Raw genomic sequence first — 22,158 nt, forward strand, 5'->3', positions numbered from 1 at the left:
GGGACAGCAAAGGAATGACATTTGGAATCACTCCAACAGAAAACGGAGCGCATTTTCGGCAAGAAGCGGCTTCAAGCTGCTGAACACAAAAGGTTTCTGCAGAAGGTTTCTGGCAACATTTGTTTCAGACGTGTGCAGATGAAGCCGTTTTACTCAAATGAGGAAATCAAAAAGCACAGCTGAGGTATTTCCTTTACATGGAGTGTAATTGCTCCTCCACCCGTCAATACTAGATCTAGAATCTAGAAGTCACTTCTCTGTTCTCCTTTTCTGTTCCCTTTACATCTTTTATTCCCTTTACGTTTGCCTGTTCCTAAGAGCTCATGTCCAGGCCGACGGTCCACTACTGGCCACATTTTTTTGGGAGGAAAAGTTTCTTTCCATTTTCAGGGCTTCCTGTGTGATGATTGAGGGGGTGCTGAGCTACAGGTACACCACAGCTACAGGTACACCACAGCTGAGCTTGCAGAGTAGCTGCAGCTCATACGTAGAAGAAGAACCAAAGCAGCAATGCCGGATCCAAGGGACCTGTTGGTGCTTTCCGCTATTTTGATCATTGCAGCAGTTGGAAGTGTAAAACCAGCATCTGAACCAGCCGAGACGTATTTGTGACGTATCTGCTGCAAATGAGGCGACTATGACGAGCGGTAGCGCCAAGGAACCACCACCACCACCTACTGGTCTGGCATGTGCAATACGTCATCATCTGCACAGGCGTCTGTTTCTTTACAGATTCGGAAAGTGTCGTCAGGGAAACGGGCCTTAAAAGTCAGTCCGGTGTACTGTGCACCAAGGGAAAAACATGTCAGTCGGAGCAGAGTTTCGTCAATTCTTTGTGGCGTTCTTAGGGGAATCCAGACAAGTTTTAATGGTTAAACAAAGATATTTAGATTATTGTAAGTTTTTTTTTTTTTCTACAATTTTGATTGTAGCAGACACTATTTAAGTAAAGTTGAATTGAGGACAGAATGTCCCATCCGTTGCTGACATGGTCTTAGGAAGTACGTACTCGGACGTCTTCATTTCTGCCATTGCTGCTGCTGCTGCTAGTTGAAGTGACTCGCGTACTTCCCTGCCCCGAGACTGAAGCACCTGATCAAATGGGTGGAGCAAGTAAACTTCTGGGAAGCTTGGGGCAAACCTTGCAGTTTGCGAACTTTACATTTTTGCATGTCAAAAGAACACGAGAACGGAATTGAGCTCCAAAGCTTCTACATCATACGTGTCAAACTCTGGCCCGTGGGCCAAATTTGGACTGCAATGTAATTATCTTTGGCCCGCGAAGCAATACCAATTGACTATTAGTGCTGGCCCGGTATTATCGCTTCAAGTGCATGTGCCAATACTACAAATACCAGAATGCTCTGCTGGTATTTTGGTGTGAAAATCCACACTCCACATCAGTTGGTGGTGTTAATGCAGCAATTTGTGGCTTGCCAACCACCAAGAAAGAGGAAGTAGTCATAGCGACCTTATATGCTAATGCTAATTCTGGCACTGCACTACCCCTCTGAAAAAATATTAAAAGAAAGGCAGAAAATAAGACCTTTCTGAACAGGTAGGAGGCAGAAAATCTGTTTAAATATGTAAAAGACGGACCTGTCTGTCTTGTATGTGGAGCCAATGTGCATTACAAGGAGAACAACACCAGATGATGCTATAAAACACAACACCAAGACAAGCACAAGCACCTGGAAATGACTCAAAGGTGCCAGAAAGTAGAAGAGATAAAAAGGCATTAGATTTACATTAAATTTCAATGGCAAACAATTACTGTTGAAATTTAAAAGAGAAGAAATGAATGCCAGTGATGTGTTTCTTTATTTTAATTTCGATTTTGCATGTGTGCAATAATAAATTATATATTGTATTGTGTTAAGCTTTGCTTGTTCCATGTTCAGTTGTTGAACAAAACTAGTTTGGGTCCATATCAAAAGGTTCCCTGTTATAGCTGGAGGAAGATTTTTTTCAATAAATATCAATGTTGGTCCATGACTTTGTCCCAGTTTTGAATTTTGGCCCATTGGGTATTTGAGTTTGACACCTCTGTTCTACACCGACAGTGTATGAACATGTATAAATGGTTAGTCCTAATTAGAAAGTAGCATCTTGTCAAAATGTTACTCAACCAACTATAGCCAACACAAGGTTTAGATAAATAGACAGCAATAAAGAAGGCTAAAAGCTAATAAAGGGAAGGTTCAAGCACAGCTTCAGTCTTAACCTGAACTTTATGGAAGCAAACAGCAGCGAAGAGTGGACCACATAGGAGTACAACAGTTATGCCTGAAATCAAATGATTAAGGGTTTAGAATGCTAACAGTAAGGGGATTCCCACGGTATGCTAGCCATGCACAATGGTGACCATGACAATGAATGGCAACACAATGTGATTGTGAGGTCATTGTACCAGAAGATGGCAGCACCGTACAAAACTATGTGCAAATTTTCTGTTTCTACCTCAAGCAGAACGTAGCTAAAGTAGCATACGCTTTTTTCCCCCAATATTTTTACATCTATTGACTCTTGTGTTTAAAGTTTATCTTTAAAACATGGGAGGACAGGGGAAAAAACACAACTGCCTGGCATGAAAGGCTGCGGTGACAGACAACTGTAATGGAAAGTATCTTACTCAACCACCTGACCTCAACTCAACAACTTATAAAGAAAAAAAAAAGACAGAACCAAGATGCAAGTGTGCTTCTTCCAGAAACCGCTGAAGGCAGAACCACAGAGGTTCGGGGAGCCAAGAGTTTGACGACATCAGCAACTTCACGTTCTTGTGCATGACTCAGCGGTTTGGTCATCACCTGCCTGCCAGTAGTGTTTGTCTTGGCTGCACGCGAATGGCATCGCTGAAATATCCAATATGAAGCTTAAGCTACCGCGTCTCTGCTTGGAGCAAAGGATTGATCTCAGCGTTCAGAAACTCCAGCCGCGCGTGCAAGTGCGTTTGGTAAAAGCCCTGGAAGAGGGAGCAAGGAAGTCAAGGAGATTTACAGACCCTTGCCGTTTGAGTTCAGTATGCAATTCTAACCTCAAGATAAGTCACTTTTACATTAAATGAAATAACTTCCACGCCCACATTCAGCCAATAACTATTAGGCGGAGATTAAATGCAGTAGGAAACCGGAATTTCCTGCTCTTCCAAGATGGTTTTCCAGCACATATTCCCTGTAAACCTCAGGTTGACGTTCTAAACACGGAGTCTCCGAGCAACAGGTCAGCGATATAGCTTCACAAATGTAGCAGAACTACAGCCGGAAAAACAGTGGCAGATAAAACACAAGGATAAATATCATTTCTTACAAATGTATCCATTTTAACGGCCTGATGAGCAGCTGAGCAGCACAAATGGAGAGATTTTACAGCCTCTAAGACTTTGCTGTGAACTCCCTGGCTAAAGATGCTAATCAGGAGATTTTGAAGTGCTGGCAGATCTCTAATATTACCCCCTCGCCTCTCTTGTGTGCTCTTCATTTGTGCCCCTGTGGTGGATTAGACAAAAACCGCAGTGTAGTTTAGGCTAAAACATCTCATTACTGCTTTATTATCTTTTGTTAGAGTTCACAGGACTGGAAATCAATCTAAAAGGCCAAAAGTTTATAGGTAACATTTTCAGAAAATGTTTTCTGTATTACATTATAATGACGCTAATAAAAACAAAATCTCAAGCCTTAAAAACATGTTTTTTTACCATCTAGTTGATGAAAACAACCCGGAGCATCTCATTTAATTCATTTTCAGGCTAAGAATGCAATAAATCATGTGGAGTAAAGGACACCTTGAGTGCATTTAAGGCATTATGGGAAAGATTCGATCTACTGGACACCGAGTCAGGTGACCCACAAGACCGCACAGTGATGTCATAGGGTCGTAACCTAGCCCAAAGAAATGCCCGGGAGCATTTAGATCAGGGGTCGGCAACCCAAAATGTTGGAAGAGCCATATTGAACCAAAAAAACAATAAACAAATCTGTCCGCAAGAAATTAAAAGCCTTATATAAGGCAACACATGCTGTAAGTGTCTATATTAGCTATATTAGCCTACTTTCCAAATAATAAGTAGGCTAGAAATACATAATGAGCATTCATGATTGAATATTTATTTTCCCTGCAGCACATCCTGAAGAGAATGACGCACCACGTGGCCACTCGGCTGTACGATGGTGCTTTAACTTCCATTACAATGAGATGTTGAAATAAATATTTGTTATACGCATTTATACAGCATTGGAAAACTTTAAGAATGTTTGTCACGTTTTTTCATCCAACAGAAATTATATTAAAACAATTACCATTTTCATATTTTTGAAAAAGCTCCAGGGAGCCGCTAGGGCGGCGCCAAAGAGCCGCATGCGGCTCCAGATCCAGTAAAGACAGCGGTACAGTGCCTCCATATGCCACATAAACTAGCTCCCAAAACCTTAAAAATACAATTCTGAGAAGTACTCACTCTTCTTCAACCTTCTCCACGACAGCCTCTCATATCCAGGCACCCGTCCAGTTGGTACGAGGTGTGTTTGTGTCCAGTCAGTCAAGTCGCAAACAGAGCAGAGGAGTCTGACCGCCGTGAGCGTCGCACGATGAGGGCCCAGTAACAGATGCTGGGTCGGTAATTGGATGGGATGCTTTGGTCTAGGTGCCAGTTGGAGAGGAAGGGGTTTGCCGTCAGGACGTCAGCGACACCAGAAATCACCGGGGACTTTGCTACCGATGAGAGACGGGACTGGTCCGGGAGCGCCGGCGGCTTCGCTGGATTTCTCCCGCAAGTTTAATTGATTTTCGAGTCGCAGCCAATGTAGCTGCAACTTATTTACACAGAAATGATCCAGAGCTGTCATAAAAGATTGAACAGTTAAAGGTGGCAGACACGCTTTGGTCGTGTCGTCCGCTGGATTAATAATTGACGAGGATGGAGCTCACTGGTTTGTTTTCCTCCGTTAGTGGGTCACTGTCATCCTCCCGATGTTGGAATTTACAGTTGTGCACAACAGAATGCACGTGGTCTCTCCACAATACATTTTCTTACATCACTTTAGCCTCCCAACAATAATAGTACAATAATATATGGTAAGTGTGCCGCTTATAATGCCTCCTCTAACGCCACCATTATGACCACTTGATATGATTGTGTCTCATTATTTCCTGGTGAAGCTAGGTTCCTGGTGCAGCTTAGTTCCTGGGGCAGCTTAATTCCTGGTGCAGCTAGGTTCCCGATGAAGCTAGGGCTGTTTCCGAAACCACACACTCGTTCCCTATTCACTACTCACTGCATGGGGGACATGGATTGAGTGAACTACGCAGTGCACTCAATTTAAAGTTAGTATTCGGACAGCGGCTTTGACGCTTTAGTATGAAATGTGAAACAAACAGCGGACAATACGTACATTTGTAAGTCATCTCTCCTTGTTTACCCGCCATTGATAGATTATCACGTGATACCGTAAAGGCTGATGGGATATATTTTCCGTGTTAGGGTGCATCGGTTGTACACTACTTTTCGCAGTGCATTGTGGGATACATTGAGTGCACTACATAGTGTACAGCGATGCTCACTAACATTTCGGACACTATTTCAAAATGGCGTCCACACTATTGAGTGCACTATGTAGGGTATAGGGGGTGGTTTCGGAAACAGCCTAGGTTCCTGGTGCAGCTTAGTTCCTCGTGCAGCTTAATTCCTGGTGCAGCTAGGTTCCTGGTGAAGCTAGGTTCCTGGTGAAGCTTAGTTCCTGGTGCAGCTTAATTCCTGGTGCAGCTAGGTTCCTGGTGAAGCTAGGTTCCTGGTGAAGCTAGGTTCCTGATGCGATACTGTGTTCAGGTTTTTTTTAAGATGCAAATGCGGATGCAAGGAACTCCTGTCTGACTTGTGATCAGGAGCCGCCAGAGAGAATTCTTCCATGCTGTAGAACACTGTCAAATGTAAATGAGGCCTATTAATTTCCTAGATACAGTCCACATGTACGCGTGTTAGAGAAGCAGGAAGATAGCAACAACTCCTCAGGGACACCCGACAAACATGCTCGACTCTGCAGCTGGAACATGTTTGTAGCAAAGAGGAGAAAGTCTCAGTGGTGGCGGCGGGGGGGGGGGGTTAGGTGCTCCTGCGCATCTGACTTCACCTTTAAAATTCCTCGTTACTTCACCATCACTCTTTTAATTGAGGTGGAGGCTTTTCTAGGATACTGCAGGCGTCTGGCAGAGGTCTGTCTTCATCTCTCTGCGGTTAGCACTCAGTGTGCCTGCTTCAGCACTTGCCTTCCCACTATAAAGATCATTAAACCGCCGCACCATTCATCATTTCTGATACGCTCCGAATAGGGAGCGCACGGGGGGGGGGGAAGGAGCTATGTTTTTTTTTTATGAGTCGCTTTTTTCTGTTTCATGCACGTTCATTTGAATGCCAAACTCAGCTCAAAATGAATAAAGAGACGAATGAGCCTGAGGTAAGTAAGAGCCACGTGCAAACTTTCCCCCCCGACTGCGTCATATCCAAACAGTTTGGTGATAAATCTTGTAACAAATAACATAAAAATGCAGATCGGTGCCACGCTGCGCAGCACAGCAGGGGTTCCATGCTAACACATTAGCTCCAGTCAGGACTCGAACCATGCGGCAGCTCTAGTGAGATTGTGTGTGTTGTAAAGCGACACAAAAATCGGTTTCACTGGGAATTTACTGGGATTCAGAACTTGGACGACAGTGTTCTTCATTTTCATTTAGAAGTTCAGAAATGTCACGAACGGTGCAGTTGAGGCCAAAACCCAGGATTCACCTGGATCTAAGAAAAAACAAATCAAAATCATCGCCTGATTGAGGCGAACAGCTACAGCTTCTTTAAACATTTGCCATCAAATTGGATCTTGGACTGTGAGACATTTGTCAATATATGATCTTGGACAATAACAGAAAAATAACAGGACAAATTTTACCTCCTAGATTGAGAACTTCCGCAAGAACCTCCAAACTGAGTCGGTGTGCGTTAACGACCGATGCTGCTGGTAAAAAACCCCATTAGCCTCCTCCGGACCAGCGAAAGCTCAGATATCACCGCAGTGCTGCTGGAATCGCAAGATGGATGATAACAAAATAAAAGATAGGCTTCTTCTACCAACACGTCTGATGTCCTTTAGATCAGGCATCATGTCAGATGTCACAATGACAGACGAACAACTCCATGAATGTTCTATAATTGATCAACTTTACTGAGGCCTGCCACTGAATTCACAAATCGATGGCTCACTACAGCATATTACCGTTTTTTCTGGACTATAAGTCGCACTTTTTTTCATAGTTTGTCAGGGGGTGCGACTTGTACTCCGGAGCGACTTATATGTTAAATAAATACATTATTACAGAATTTCACATGTTGGTTATTTTCACACTGACAACAAGAGGGCGCTCTAGGCGTGTGTACCTGAGTTCCTTTAGTGACGCAGAAGAGGAAGCGGTGCTTCATCTATAGAGTTAGACTTTATTGCTTGGTAAACTTGCTCGGATGTTCTTTATGCTATAGTTATCTGAATAACTGTTAATATGTTACCTTAACAAAGCAGACAGTACTCAGTTCGTTGTGGGTCATGTACCTGAATTTGTTACGTTAGCATACTGTAACCCTATTGCTAATCCATTATTATTTTAAATTGCCTTTCAAGATGAAATGTATGTTCTTTGTCTGGGATTTTATCAAATAAATTTTCCCCCAAAATGCGACTTATAGTCCACTGCGACTTATATATCTATTTTTCTTCCTTATTATGCATTTTTTGGCTAGTGCAACTTAAACTCCGGAGCGACATATAGTCCATATTTGACTAAAAATGCCTCCGTAAAAGAGCCGTCGCCTGCTTCCGTCGAAAACGAGCCTCCATTTCTCAACGACGGACAAGGGAGGGGAAAAAAAACGGCTGTGATTTTTAGCGCAAGTCGTCACAGCGACGATCCTGCCAATTGGGTTGGACTCTGCTGAAAAATCTGTCAGGAAGAATCCCACTTTGGCTGATTTGAATAGCAGGGCTCCTGGTTTTCCAGCATTACTGAACAGGCAAAGCTTCAAAAGGGGACAAGAGCGTCTTGTCTGTTTGCAGGGTCGTCTGTCTGTTACAGCCGTTTACGCCCCCCCAGCTTTGAGATCTGACTCAGAGTTGGAGGATTTCGCTTTCCTTTCAACATAACATCCGAAGTTGTATCAAATGTGAGTGAAAGGAAAATATAAACATGATGATAGCAACTATCAAACCCTTTAGGGAGGATGAATGGTGCTAGTTTTTGGCTAACACTAAAATAGTTCTAAATCATCTAAATGTCTAAACAATTCAAGCAACCATCTTTGAAAACAAGGAAAAACTGTGTGCTGTTCATTTTATGGTTCAACAGCAAGCTGCTAACGACAACCATGAGAGTAACGGAACCCCAACAAAACAAACGTAACATACAGTAGTGTTCTTGGTTGATTCTGGGCCAACTCTTGACATTTTAGTCCAAGTTTTTCAGTTTCAGCTTATTTTGTTGTAAAAATTTAAGAGTGACCGCCTTCTGTGAGTTGAAACCAACTACAATGGAATTTTGTGATTGACTGAGGGCTGATGATATTTTCAAAAGTAGCGGCTGTCGACTGCAATCTGTGGCGAGTCGGTTGGCCTGGGAGAATGGCTGCTAAAACTGGTACAGCTCTGGACCGCCAAGGTCCTGAATGATGGGAGGAGACACTGGAGACGAGTTGTCGAAGGAGATGTCTGTGGCAGAAGCAGCCTCGCTAGTAGTACCGACAGTCGCTGGAAAACCCGTTTTCTAGCATAAGTGTTGTTGTGTGTTTATGAGTTTTATTTTTTGTGTGTGTTTTGACAAGTGTGAGTGTCGTGGTGGGGGCTATTGTAGAGCCAGTGGGCGTGTCCTAACTGCTCCAGGAGCCCCACCCATAAGCAAAGCTAATGTAATATGTCTAAAGATAAAATTCAACATCAGCTTCTTTAATTGCTAAATACATTTATTATATATATGCTGCCTCACAGATATTCTCATGTGTTGCGCAATGTCCAGTTTTCAAATTGAATCCATATAAGAAAAATAAATAAATGTGGTTTTAATTAGGATTTACAAAACTTTCAGAGATAGGAACGAAGTGAGATGGCTCACTTCTCACTTTTTTTTTATCTACCATTTACTTCATCAGCTTTCTTTTTTTTAAAAAAAAAGAAACACTTCATGACATAACCCACAAATTATCCACTTTTTAATGTCGTGGCATCAAATCCTCCTTTTTCCATCTACGTCAAATAGTAACAACACCTAGCTGTGTATTGACATGTTAAGGAATTACAAAAATCTCACTAAAATTATAACAAAAAAATCTCCATCTCCGGCTTTTGCATTGTTTTGAATCATCCTATTTGACAACATTGCGACATGCCAGTTGACACCAGTTATAAAAATCTTACATCATGGACGCCACAAGACGCGTGTTAGCTAAATCTAGAGTACCGTAGTAAAGATACAACTGGGAGCATTACTGGTCGAGACTGATTACAGCAAGAGCTTTGGAGGCTCGAATCGCCCCAGCTTTAATGAATTTGCCATCAGAAATAGCTCAAATTTACCGCATGCATACAATATTCCATGCTAATGAGTTATATGATCAGTAGCCAATATCTGCGTGGTCTAATATAAACACGCTCGTGTTACAGAGAAGAGTCTGACAGCACACATATATCCATGTAATTACGCATGGCCTTGTGTCAGAGACAAAGTTTTCTATCATGGAATCACAGTTTTCTATTTCCAGGATGAGTGATTTCAGCAAAATCAGGGCCAAAAGGCTCCATTAAAGCTCCTGTTCAGAATATAAATACCCACCCTTCAATCCTGCCTTCTGTTTTGCTCACTATGGAGGAAAACACAACATGAAGTCGCTCTGAAACAGGAGGAGAACCCCATAACTCACTTGTCAGAGGAGCAGCTCATTTTAATTAACGACCGCTCGTCACGCTGGAGCACTCAGCCGCTACTCCTGGTTCCTCTGGGAAACGGGCCCAGATCTTAGCGACAAGTTCACTCAGCATCCTCAAACAGCAGCTTCTTAAGCCGTCTGCCCTGAGCCCCCACTAGATGACAACCCCCCCAGCCCCAGCCACACTCCCCATCACCTATTCTCTCTGTGTGGAGACAAAACCGCCCCTCTCCAGGCCCGTCGCTCTGCGTTTATCACATCCGGCTTCAGTCTTCTGTCCTTCTTTATGGTAACTCTCTGAGAACAGTGTAGAGAGTCAGAGGAAAGTGTGAACAGTTGAACCACACTGCTAATATTGTGTCTCCAGGTATGACTTTGGCTTCAATAAACCAAATGGGATTTGCCCCATAAAGTGACAATAGCGCTAATCTGCGCTGATGGGCAAACATGTCGCTGCCTCTCGCGAAGGCTGTTAAACCATCGTTGACAGATTGAATCCGGCACTTGGAATGAAATCTCTGCGCCGATCACTGATCTCAAAACGTTAGCCTCCCCCCCCCCCCTCCCGATTCTATGCAGACGTGACCCCGAGGGCTCCCAGGACATTGGAGTGAAAGGAATGAGACCAAAAAAAGATGGGACTCGGGAGACGGGAAGGCTGGAAAGTTCCAACGCCCAGAAACATCCGCGCGGTAAGTAGACGGGATGGAGAGCGGCGCCAAATGATAGATTTAATGAGGGTACGGGAGAAAAGGGGGGGGTGGCAGCGGGGACTGACTGGAGGTAGAGTCAGGAGCTGAGAGGACAAGGAGGGCTGGACGGTGAGGACAAGGAGGGGTGGAGCGTCAGGACAAGGAGGGCTGGACGGTGAGGACAAGGAGGGCTGGACGGTGAGGACAAGGAGGGGTGGAGGGTCAGGACAAGGAGGGGTGGACGGTGAGGACAAGGAGGGCTGGACGGTGAGGACGCGGAGTTCAACGGGCACAACAGCTTTGCCTGTTCAGCGTGGCAGCGGACAGTCAAAGAACCCCTCTGCTTTTTGTTTTCTTACATCACTTCCTCTCACGCCCTGTGACCCCAACACTGGCCCAAATGGAGCAAGTCTTGGTCCCGACAAGCCGCCTCATTGGATACCTAAATCTCCTGGGTTGACCCCTTTCCTGATCCCAACCACCCCAAACAAGAGTGCAGAGTTCTAGCACCCCATCACAATTGTCGCCTACCCCCTTAGAGAAGCTCTCTGTCCTCGCACTCTTCCTGTGGGACAGGACGCCAGATGCCGCAGCAACACACTCATTACTCAAGCAGGGGAATAACTGGTGCATCTGACTTGGGTGTGTAATCCAATTAGGGCAATAAAGGAGTCGTAATTATCTGGAACAAAAACAGGGAGGGAAACACGATTTTCCCCTCGAGGCAGCGAATCTCATCGTGTCGAATATTTGGATACGATATACATTACAGCCATATTCCAAATTCGTTATTTCCCCCGTGATTTCCAACCTTAAGTGACATCAGCACATCTATCGGCTTATCCGAAACCCAATTTTGTAATTTGTTGCAGGATTTATAATATGGATTTTTTGACTTTTACCGGCTCCTTATAAGATGACTCTTCACAGTTCCAGACAAAAATCGATGCTGCGTGCCAGAAAATCGATTTGGCCATCTATTATTAAAAAAAAATAAATAAAAGGTTCCAGGCATTCATGAAAGCGGACTGTCTGCGAAGGATACTAAATGGATCAAGATGAGACCTAACACACATCTGTCCCTGATAGCACTCCGACGTGCGCCCCTCTGGTACATCTGAGATCATGAAGAGCAGAATCAGGGGCAGCTTAAAGAGTCTGCAGCTTTGCATAAAGTTTTATAGCATAAACTGGTGGAGGCAGTATAGAGTCCATATCAGCATCCCGATGGAAAGTTTCCAATGCTGGAAGCTTTTCCTGAAAGGTGCCAGTGAATGGAAGTCGCTGCATCTTCCAAAAAATGCCACAGCACCGACTGGAGAAGTCTACGTACGTGCATGACAGCATCTTTAGAACTGATAAAACGCCCGTGTTGGTCTCCTGACAGCACCTTGCGAGAGAAGTGATTTGTTTCTTTACGCCCACGTTCATTCATCCGGAGCAGGTGCGTGGATACAGAACAATCCGCGCTATTTTCCCCACAAAAAGCAGCCCAGGGACACGTCTCTCCTGCTAAATTGGTGGTAAATTGTCTTACCTGGCGTGTACAGCAGCTGAGGAGGGGAGGACCTCTGTCTCTTTTCCGCAGCTTTTTTTTTTTTTATCCATGCACTGAATCCAGCGCACTGAAGAGGCTTTTAGAAGCGGGGGTCCAGCGTCGGAAAATGTAGTTTTGGGTCTTCTTAAAGGTTGACTGAGAGGACGGTTGTGAGCTCGGGCGTCTGCGGGAGAGGAGGCTGCCTTCGCGCTGAGAGGAAAGCGACAGCAGCCCTGCACATCTCCGAGCGTCAAGCCCGTTTGTGCGCTCAGAGCGTGGGGGTGTAGCTGCGGGGCCGCACCGCCAGATGGCGCTACGGTACACCAAATCCCCTCTGAGAGCGGGGACGCTACTGGGATCCGGAGAACTGGGAACCACAGAGAAGGGCGATCCTTGACTTGTCCTGCCCAGCAACAAGAGTCAGGCAAACAGTAAGGGGGGGTCAGAAAATCTTACGAGCTGCGTTGATCACGTGACTGGGATGCCGCTTAAATTGTGTATATACTGTATGTGTGTATGTGTGTGTGTGTGTGTGTGTGTGTGGGGGGGGGGGGTCTTTGTAAATCGGTGATGTGTTGATTGATTGATTGATTGATTGATTGATTGATTGATTGATTGATTGATTGATTGATTAACCCAGTACTCCCTAGACAATTTACTTGTGTTGAAACAGATGCAAGATTAATCTGCTCTTTTTAAGCTTTCACAGGTAAAACATGTGACAAATCATAAAGGCTTTGTTTGAAGGAGGAAGACCAACATGTCATTGGCACGTGCGAGAACAGCAGGTACGTACTCTGGAACTTTATTTATCATTACCTTTTCTGTGAAGCAGATGTTAACTATCCTGCTGTGGTTGGTTGCTCACAGAGTTCTTCCCATGCACCATCAGAGGAGATTATAGCCCCTGACGCACCTGACCTGAGTTCAGATCCAGCTTGGTTACGTTTGCTGCAGGTCCTCCCTTCTTTTTTCCTTATTTTCCCTGTTTCTAGCCAGCAAAAGCTGGGGACAAAAGCCCCAAAATGGTTTTCAAAAGCAGCTATTTAGGTGTAAAATCCTTAGAAACTTGCAGGCTTTTGTGCAGGGCGCTCTTTTAAAACAATAAATCTTGCCTGAAGTCCTTCGGCCGCCCTCCAGATTCCCCGTGCAGCTTTAAAGCAACATTAAACTTTCATATTTTGCAATGACATTTGCAGGGACTAGAGAGGAACCAATGAGGGAATAAATAAAACATGGAAAAGTCAAGATTTCCGAGGCATTGTGTTTAAGGGCAACAACTTCCCTTTTTTTAAAGATATGAAACATTATAATAACAATAGAATTATTTTCATTTTCTACAACCCGAGACTGTTTAAACAGTTAAGTGGCTCCAAGCTGTAATAAATTAATGTTTTTGTTAATGTTCGTGGATCAGCGTGGGGTTTGAGCTCAAATTTGCATAATGGAGCCTTTGAGTGTCATAAATATAACTAAAGTTCTGTTAATACTTTTGTATTGTAGCCATTAAAGTACTCCTCTTGAAAATGAATAAAACAATAAATTCTCATCTTCTCCACCATTTTACCCTTTTCGGGGTCACAATGGGTGAGGGCAGATCCACCCCTGGATGAGTCCCCAGTTCATCACAGAGCCCTATATGAGCATTTGGGGGTTCAGTACCTTGCTCAAGGGTACCTTGGCAGTGCTCTGAAGGTGTTCTGGCACTTTTCCCTACTACTAGAACACCTTCCATGTTTTGTCTGCCCTGGGGCTTGAATCAAGAACCCTCCGTTTCTCAGCCCAGTTCCCAACAGACTGAGCTCCCACCGACCAGTAAACCAATAAATTGTGACATTTTATCATCGAGTTTTTTCAAATTCAATACTCAACACTCGCTGTTCCTCATAACATCATAATCCGGTTTTGTGATCCCTCGATCGTCTTGTTGGTTTCTATAGAAACCGCCATCAGATATATTCAAAAGATGGAGGGATTGTGGGTTTTCAACAAGATTTCCCCACATCTACTGCTGAGTGCAGAGGTCACACGCAGCATTAATGCAAACATTCCTGCCCGTTGCCCTCTGTCACACGTGCACGCACACTCACACGCCTGTGCTGATTCCAATCGCTCTCGTCCACGTCGTCAAACCTGCCGAACATGAGTGTAATTTGGGTAATGTTTTCTCTTTCTTTCTCTCTCCCTCCCTCTGAATGTGTGTGTGTGTGTGTGTGTGTGTGTGTGTGTGTGTGTAAATTTGACTGATTGCCTGGCAACCATTCTTGTCATTTCAAGTCCAGTCACGATGCAATCAATCAATCACCACTAAAAAACAATCAAGTGATCATTAATTTTTTTTCCACTATAGATTAGCATCCAAAGGTCAACATAAAGTCACAGTTTTATCAAACATATCTATTATTTATGCGTCACTGCATTATTTGTGCTCGCCCATGCGCGTTTGAACCCCAGAGCGCACAAACACGAGGTAGCAACAGTTTGCAGAATGTAACGTGCCAAGGACAGGCAGACGCTGTTGTCTTGACAACACAGAGGAAAACAGATTAAAATTGATATTTTATAAGCTGTAAAGAAACACTAAAGACTCCCAAAATGTCCAGAAAATATCAAAGAATCAGAATTGTGTGTAATTTAAAACCTTGTGTTGTAAAACACCCTGTAAACAGGCATATTAACCAAGCTGATCATAGTAGGAACTTAAAAAAGATGAATTACATTAGACACTAGGCACGTCAGAGCTGGAGCACCGTCGTTCTGAAGGTCAAAGGAAAGGACTGAAACAAATCTTCTCCGCATGAATAATTACAGACAGAAGTCTGTTGCGAACAGCCTAAACATGGATCATTATAGGGTGTCGCGTGAAGGACAGAAATCCAGTTTGTCTTTTGCTCGTTAACTCAAAACTGTTTCCAAATGAGATCCATGTAATTGTGCACATATCTACAGCTGCACATACTTGCAGTTATTTCTATCCTGTTCAATTCTATGATAAAGTCTCTTCATTACGCAATACAAATCATCCCTCTCTCTCCTTCTGTGTCCCTCTCCGTCAGTCTTAATGCAGCTCGTCCTGGTCCAAGAAGGACATTCGTCGAACGCTGATGGAGGGAATTCTGGAGAGCTACTGGGAATACAGGAGGTCTCCTGGAGTCTGACACACAAATGAAGGTCAAACTGTGTCTCTGAGAATTACACAAACCCCAGCAACCATAAAGATACTGCAATTAGAAATGAAAGTGAAAGTCTGAAATGCTTTTGATTCATTTTTCTGCGCTGTATATTAGAAATCCTGCTGATAAGCGATGGATAAGCGCTTTTCCAGATATATAAATGTACTTAAAAGTGATGTATCATTTGGATTTACGTTCCCTATACAATATTGAAAGGTGATTCATCAATATTTAGTATGTGGCTTCACCTCTAAAAGAACAACAACAAGTCAAACATAGAAACACTTACTGTAAATACACCAGCTTGATGTTCAGTAGCACTTAATGAAAGAGAAAAAGAAAATAACTTCATTGTACCACCAAACATTTACGGGACTGTAAACTTTGTTTCTTTTGACACTGGTGACTACAGTTTAGGGGGGGTTTAAAGTTTCCTCTAAACATTTACATGCAGGAGACCAAATAGAATAATCTCTACTCCGTGATATATATTTTTTATCATTTAATAGCCTCTTCCACATATCCGGCGTGTTGGCTTATCTCCTCTGACATTAATCACAGCATCATTCTGAGTTCTGCCTTGAGCACCTATGGATTATGGACGGGTCACCTCCAGACATGGTGATAAATGCTAATCAAGCTACGGGAATGCTAACGGCAAAACCAAAATACAGTGGTGTCTGGGAGATATGCACGTGTGGAAAACTCGATAAATCACAGTTCTTAGCTCAGATCTTCATATGATGCATTTTAAAGTTGTTTCATCAGATCTGGGTGATATTACAACCTTCTAAGTGACTGTTTTTGAGTAACTGTTGGTAGTAATTACCATCCATCCCTCATCCATCCCTCATCCATCCTTATCCATCCCTCATCCATCCCTCATCCATCATCCATCCCTCATCCATCCCTCATCCATCCCTCATCCCTCATCCATCATCCATCCATCATCCATCCTGCAACAAAAACAGTGGCCGGCAGTAAATCTTATGTCTTCAATGTTTTCTTAAGCAAACACACACAAAAATAAATGAACACCAGTTAGTAACTCCAATGTTATATCAGTTTCCTAGTTTTTAGTTCCTAGTCTTTAAAACTGAACTCAAGAACAAAGTTATCTTTTCGCTTTTATTTATATTTCACTTGTGTAGTTTTTGAGAGCGCTTGAAGCAGCGCCCTCCCTTTAGTAGAGGGCGCCCTAGGCGACCACCGTGGGTATCTAGATGCCAAGATCCGGTCCTAACTTGATATACTGAAGAAGAAGCCAGTTCATCAGATCCAAATTGCGCCACTACAGTTTTTGCTTGCACTGCACGGGACTGGTTTAAACTCCGTCACTGAATTGTCTTGGATGCCCCTTTTACCAAGAAAGATGCAAACGAGACATAACAAAATTGTCCTTAAATGCACAGATGGCGTAAAAAACAGGCTATTGTATTGCTACCTGCAGACAACAAAACACCAGAGAGAGATGATGAAGGTCTAGTTCATGGAATAATAAAAACCAAGGCTACATATCTGAGCCAATGAGCAAACAGGAAACCGGACGGGCGACACGAACCACAGAAATGACTTGCAGAAATGACTCCCTGAGTTTCTAACAGATTGATCTGTGGCTCCATTTTCCTCTCTCCTGAGGTCATTTTGCAAACCTATTTGTTCAATTATTTACAAAAGAATCGTTTGATGTGGTCGGAGGCTACATGTGCTCGCAGGGAATCACTAGGTGTGATGGCTAGGGTGAGTTTTCTGAGATTATCAAAGATTTTAGGTTCTGACACGGCTGCATGATAATCCAACCACGCACCGAAAATGCACAAACGACAAAGGTCACGACCTTTGGCCCTGGTGCAGTGTGGAGTTTGGCCCCTGTTTGCTTTTTACAGCTCTATCTCAATTTATTACGGTTACAATTTTATAACGGCTGACTTACAGCTCCAAACCAGGAGGTCAGGCTGTAAAGCAAGTGCAGAGGGTTCAGGTTTAGAGCCGAGATATATTTCATAGCCAAAGCGCCATTGTTTGTATGCGCTGACTGAATGTTTAAGAAAAGCAAACAAACATTATGGCCAGATTTTAGCTATCCCTGATGGGTGTGTGTGAATATGCATGTGAGCCGTAATAGCTGGGTCCTCCTGCCATAAACTACACTGTATCGCCTCCTAATGTGTTTCATCCCTCCCGTCCTTGTCCCACGTCACTATAAGTCAGCTCTTGTTCCTTCTCGCCTCTGAAGTTTGCCTCTAAATAACCAGCGAAAGACTTACGCCCTGTTTATTAATACTAAGCAATGCATTTTTGCAAACTGCTGAGCAGGCACGAGGCGACAGGTTGTCGGAATTTTAATGAGATCATAACGTATTAGCGGGTCTGCTGTGGAGCTTCGGAATCAGCTCCCCGGCACACAGATCAGTCGGAGCTCTGCTCTCCCTGCCCACAAAAATAAATCGATGCGCTGAAACTGACAGGCGGTCGGTCAAAGATCACGTCGCTTCCCGGTACGGGAGGCTGTTTTCCTAAGGGAGTTCAGATGATGGAAGGGGCCTACGCACCTCAGGAATCCCTCAGGACCCCTGAGGATGGCGTGCACCTGTATTCACAGAGGTCATTTAAAGGTCAAAGGTTTTACTGGGCTCAGTAAGTGCGTTTCCAATCACATCTCAATCAGACTACAATTCAATTGGTTCATTTAATTGGACTTCCTGTCCACAAAGCAGTTTACAGTAGTCTGGTTATGGGAGGACCCCCCCTGTGCTGTTTTACATCACATGACAATAATCCACAGGGAAGCTAGCCAGCGAGGAAGCAGCAACAGCTAAATCAATAGTTTGTCATAAACTCTTCCTCAAATCGGCATTGCATCATTCCGTAAATACTTTGCCCCGGTTCGCTGGGTTCCTACCAGATGCTACCATACAGGAGACTCTTTTTAAACAACCTGGTGGGATCCTTCTGCTTCCAGGCCAGCGAAATATAAGCAAAATGTAGCTGATGCACAGATCACAATTTGATTTGATCAAAGGGGCTAGCTTGTCATCCACTGTAAGACATGTAAAGTCACTTAATGTGACCACGTGTTGTTTTACACATTTTTATTGTCTATTATTTTGTATACTATGTTAAGTGTTATTTATGATTTGCATACATCTCCTGCCAAGCAGACTCTGGCTGCAAGCAATGCCATCAAGGAATTTGCGGCAGCATTAAGTCGTCTGTAATCAGAGATTTCCAGGATTGCCCCCATGCGGAACTCCTGTGACCCGGATGACTCCAAACCACGGCCCTTGTTCTCCGATCCCAAGTCCTGTTTGGGCCTCCGAGGTCTGGCGCGATCTGCTCTCCTGGTCCTGGACCGGGAAGGCTGTTTCTGCTGGATGCTAACGGGGCAGGCGTTGACGAATTCCCGGATATCCTCCTCCATTGCCGGCCACTAAAAACCTCTGCCTCAGACGACCCACCGTCCAGCGCACTCCGAGGTGGCAGGCCAGCCGAGATGCCTGGGCCCACTCCATGACCTCCGTCTTGACTGGGTCAGGCACAAAGAGCCGGTTGCTGGGGCAGGTGCTTGGTTCACTGGCGGCCGGGAACTAAGAAGGGAGCTCGTTATGGTCCTGATTTGTCACAGGTCCGCGGGGCAAACTAGGACTCAGGGGGGGGTTGCCCACAGCTGTGACAATCAACAGCATTATCCCTCATCTCACCACCAGCTAAGCCATTGCCCATGATGAAAGAAATACCTGGCAGTGGGAGAGAGCTCCGACCACCACATCCCAGGTGACCCCCACTCTGGAAGACAGATGGAGGCTGCGTAGCGCCACCTGGGCAAGAGTCATTTCAAACCCACTAACCAACACAGGTTCCAGTAGTGCTGCTGTCAGAAAGAAGCTGGACACCATACAGCAAAAAGAGCTGTGCTGCTCCTGTATCCCTCAGTATGCCCACTGGCACATGATTGACCAATACGGAGACACTGTCTGTCACCAAGGGACTATAATCAGCATCAACTTCACTTTTTTCACATATCAGTAGTAATCACAGAACCAGTTGTGATCATAATTGTCTCATAAACACACATAAACCCAGGGCCTGACCACCAAACAAGCAACAGTGACAAGAAAAGCTTGTTTTTAACAGGAAAAAACCCTTGAGCAGGACCAGGCTCATGTGGGAGGACCCTCCTCCTGGTGAATATTACACAAGAGAAAGGTGTAAAGCCCACAACACCTTATTTATAGGGCACCAGACTTATCAACCCTCCAGAATCCTCTTAATCTGTTTGATCAGACACATTCTGTGGATGATTCAGCGAGAGCGTCGGTCTGCATCTGTGGTGAGACGCCTGCCTCATCTCATTGATGACGTACGTGAGCAGAGATTAGAGTTCAGGCATGTTTAAGGGAACCTGCTTCATATGCCACGCCTCCCAGCAGGGGGGACAGTGTGGAGTCAGCGCCAAGTCGGCACTGTAGGGCGACGGTGGCGCCAACATGAAAGAGGCAGCGGTTATTAACGCCTGTTTCCAATTCTCCACATCAAAATTCAGGTCAGCGCTTTGGCACAAAATTAGCTCCAGTGCAATGAAAAGTGCAGGTCTGTCACAGAGGAGAGAAACATCAAGAGATTAAAGCAGTGCTCCCAAAACTGAAGGATTCTGGCTGAATATCGCTGCTCCCCGGCGCACATAAAACTATATTACTGCTACTGTAGCAGAATCCGCCTCGAGAATTAAGTAAACTTAAGAATCTCACGTTTTAGGTATTTAACAGTGTGAGGGTGAAGTTTTGATCACCCGCGCTGTTCGTTCACCAGACTCAGAGTAACCACGCAAACAACAAGAGTGCCTTGCAAGGGGGGCCGAACAGCAGTTCAAGCTTCCTCTGTCAACTCCGTTCATCTGCTGCTCGCTCACCTCTTTTATTGGTGCAAACAGAATGGGTGTCCAAACAAGATCTCATATCTCATTGCCTTCTGACCTCTCCACCCATCTTAACGAACTTCTCTAATCTTGACCAACAGGATACATCTGGGTGCTGGGCTTGGTTGTAAGCAGCATCAGTACTTTTGAATTCTCATGTTCTTCTTCTCCTGTCAACATTCCTCAATTCTTCTCACAACAGCTGTTGCCAAACAAGAATTCTGAATATTTTTGAGGTTGACGGAAAATGCACTTAAATCAATCAATCAGTCAATCTTTATTTATATAGTGTCTTTTTCGATCAAAATTGTTTCTAGGCGCAGAATCCCAGGGCCTGACCCCTGATAAGCAACAGTGGCAAGGAAAAACTCCCCTTACAGGAAGAAAGAAACCTTGAGCAGGACCAGCTCATATAGGGGGGACCTCCTGCTGATGGCAGGCTGGGTAGAGAGGAGGAGAGGAGAGGAGAGGAGGAGGAGAGGAGAGGAGAGGAGAGGAGAGGAGAGGAGAGGAGAGGAGAGGAGAGGAGAGGAGAGGAGAGAGGGGAGGGGAGGGGAGAGGGAGGAGAGGAGAGGAGAGGAGAGGAGAGGAGAGGAGAGGAGGAGAGAGGGTAGAGGAGAGAATAGGTAGGAGAGGAGAGGTAGAGGAGACGAGACGAGACGAGGGTAGAGGAGAGAATAGGTAGGAGAGGAGAGGTAAAGGAGACGAGACGAGACGAGACGGAGACGAGACGAGACGGACGAGACGAGACGAGAGCAGAGGTAGAGGAGAGAATAGGCACACATACTCCACAGAGTACATACAGAAAGAAAATTCAAATTTATTTGTGCCATCATGCCCTCCAAACAGACAACAGTAGTAAGGAAAAGGAAGCGCAGGGGGAGGATAGAAAGAAGAGAGGAAAGACACATATCATACATCTAAATACAGTAATAATGCATGATTTAAAAATCAAAAACAAAAGCTTTATCAGCCTTATCTCATGCCGGGGAGTCCTGTGATTTTGACTGGATCTTATTCAATGACGCATCATTTTCATTAATAATAATTAAAATATTCCATTTTAAAAAAGAAAACAAGCTTTAGCTTCTCGGGATAGTGACATCATTCAGAGTCTTCCAGTGCTTTTTGTCGGCTCTCTGTTTTAGCAACACGGAGGGTTCAGTTTGTCCCATACTGAGGCTGAGGCTGATGCAGCTGCTGCCTTTAACATTAACTTCTAATGACATCCCGTAGGGGTGTACATGTACAAAATGACTTGATTACAGTCATTTGGGTCCATCTAAGTTGCTATTTTCCTGTCTGAGTGCACAGTAAAATGAGGGTCATCACAATCAGCACTTTTGGCTTTTCCTCCTCACAGCACATATGTGGCCTCCAACAAGCACCTCCACTACACCAGGTTCTGAGGGGAATGTAAGACAGTCAGAGGTGAGACAGAAAACTCCAAAACCAGCCTTTCTACTTCTGATGGATTCATCAGTTCGTCAAAATGTGGCCCCTGGAGGACAAAGTTGATGTTTGTTTCCGCTGATCCTTATTTCTGAGCCAACATATCATTTCTTTTGATGCCATAATTTTAGCAACTGGAGTGTGTTTCAGTCCCGAGGAAAGCTGCTTTGTTTACAGCTGCTGACAACGAGGCTGTGGATGAAATGACGCACTTTTCTGTTTTGAAATGCTGAAGCCATTGTAGGAACAAAGACCTCTATCGGCAATTTGTCCGTTATTATCATTATTATCAGTCATAGAAACACATCAGACAGCCAAACAACTGAGCATACATGAATGTTTCTCCATATTTCTATACCTACTTCCATTTTAGGTGTATTTGTTTTGAGAATCATTCCTAAACCCCACTAGCATTGAAAATCTTGATAGATAAAGAAGCT

The 22,158-nt window shown here is 44.3% G+C and overlaps 1 protein-coding gene across 1 annotated transcript in view; it reads right to left on the minus strand.

Annotated features, from left to right (window-relative positions):
• nav3 (neuron navigator 3) overlaps positions 1-12,424 on the minus strand; it is a 282,063-nt gene extending 269,639 nt beyond the window's left edge. The window contains exon 1 of the mRNA XM_057021866.1: positions 12,179-12,424. The gene's annotated coding sequence lies outside the window, so the exon portion shown is untranslated. The remainder of the gene's footprint in view (positions 1-12,178) is intronic.
• Positions 12,425-22,158: the final 9,734 nt, after the last annotated feature.

Source organism: Takifugu flavidus, chromosome 22 (genome assembly GCF_003711565.1).
Source record: "Takifugu flavidus isolate HTHZ2018 chromosome 22, ASM371156v2, whole genome shotgun sequence".
Taxonomy (NCBI): domain Eukaryota; kingdom Metazoa; phylum Chordata; class Actinopteri; order Tetraodontiformes; family Tetraodontidae; genus Takifugu; species Takifugu flavidus.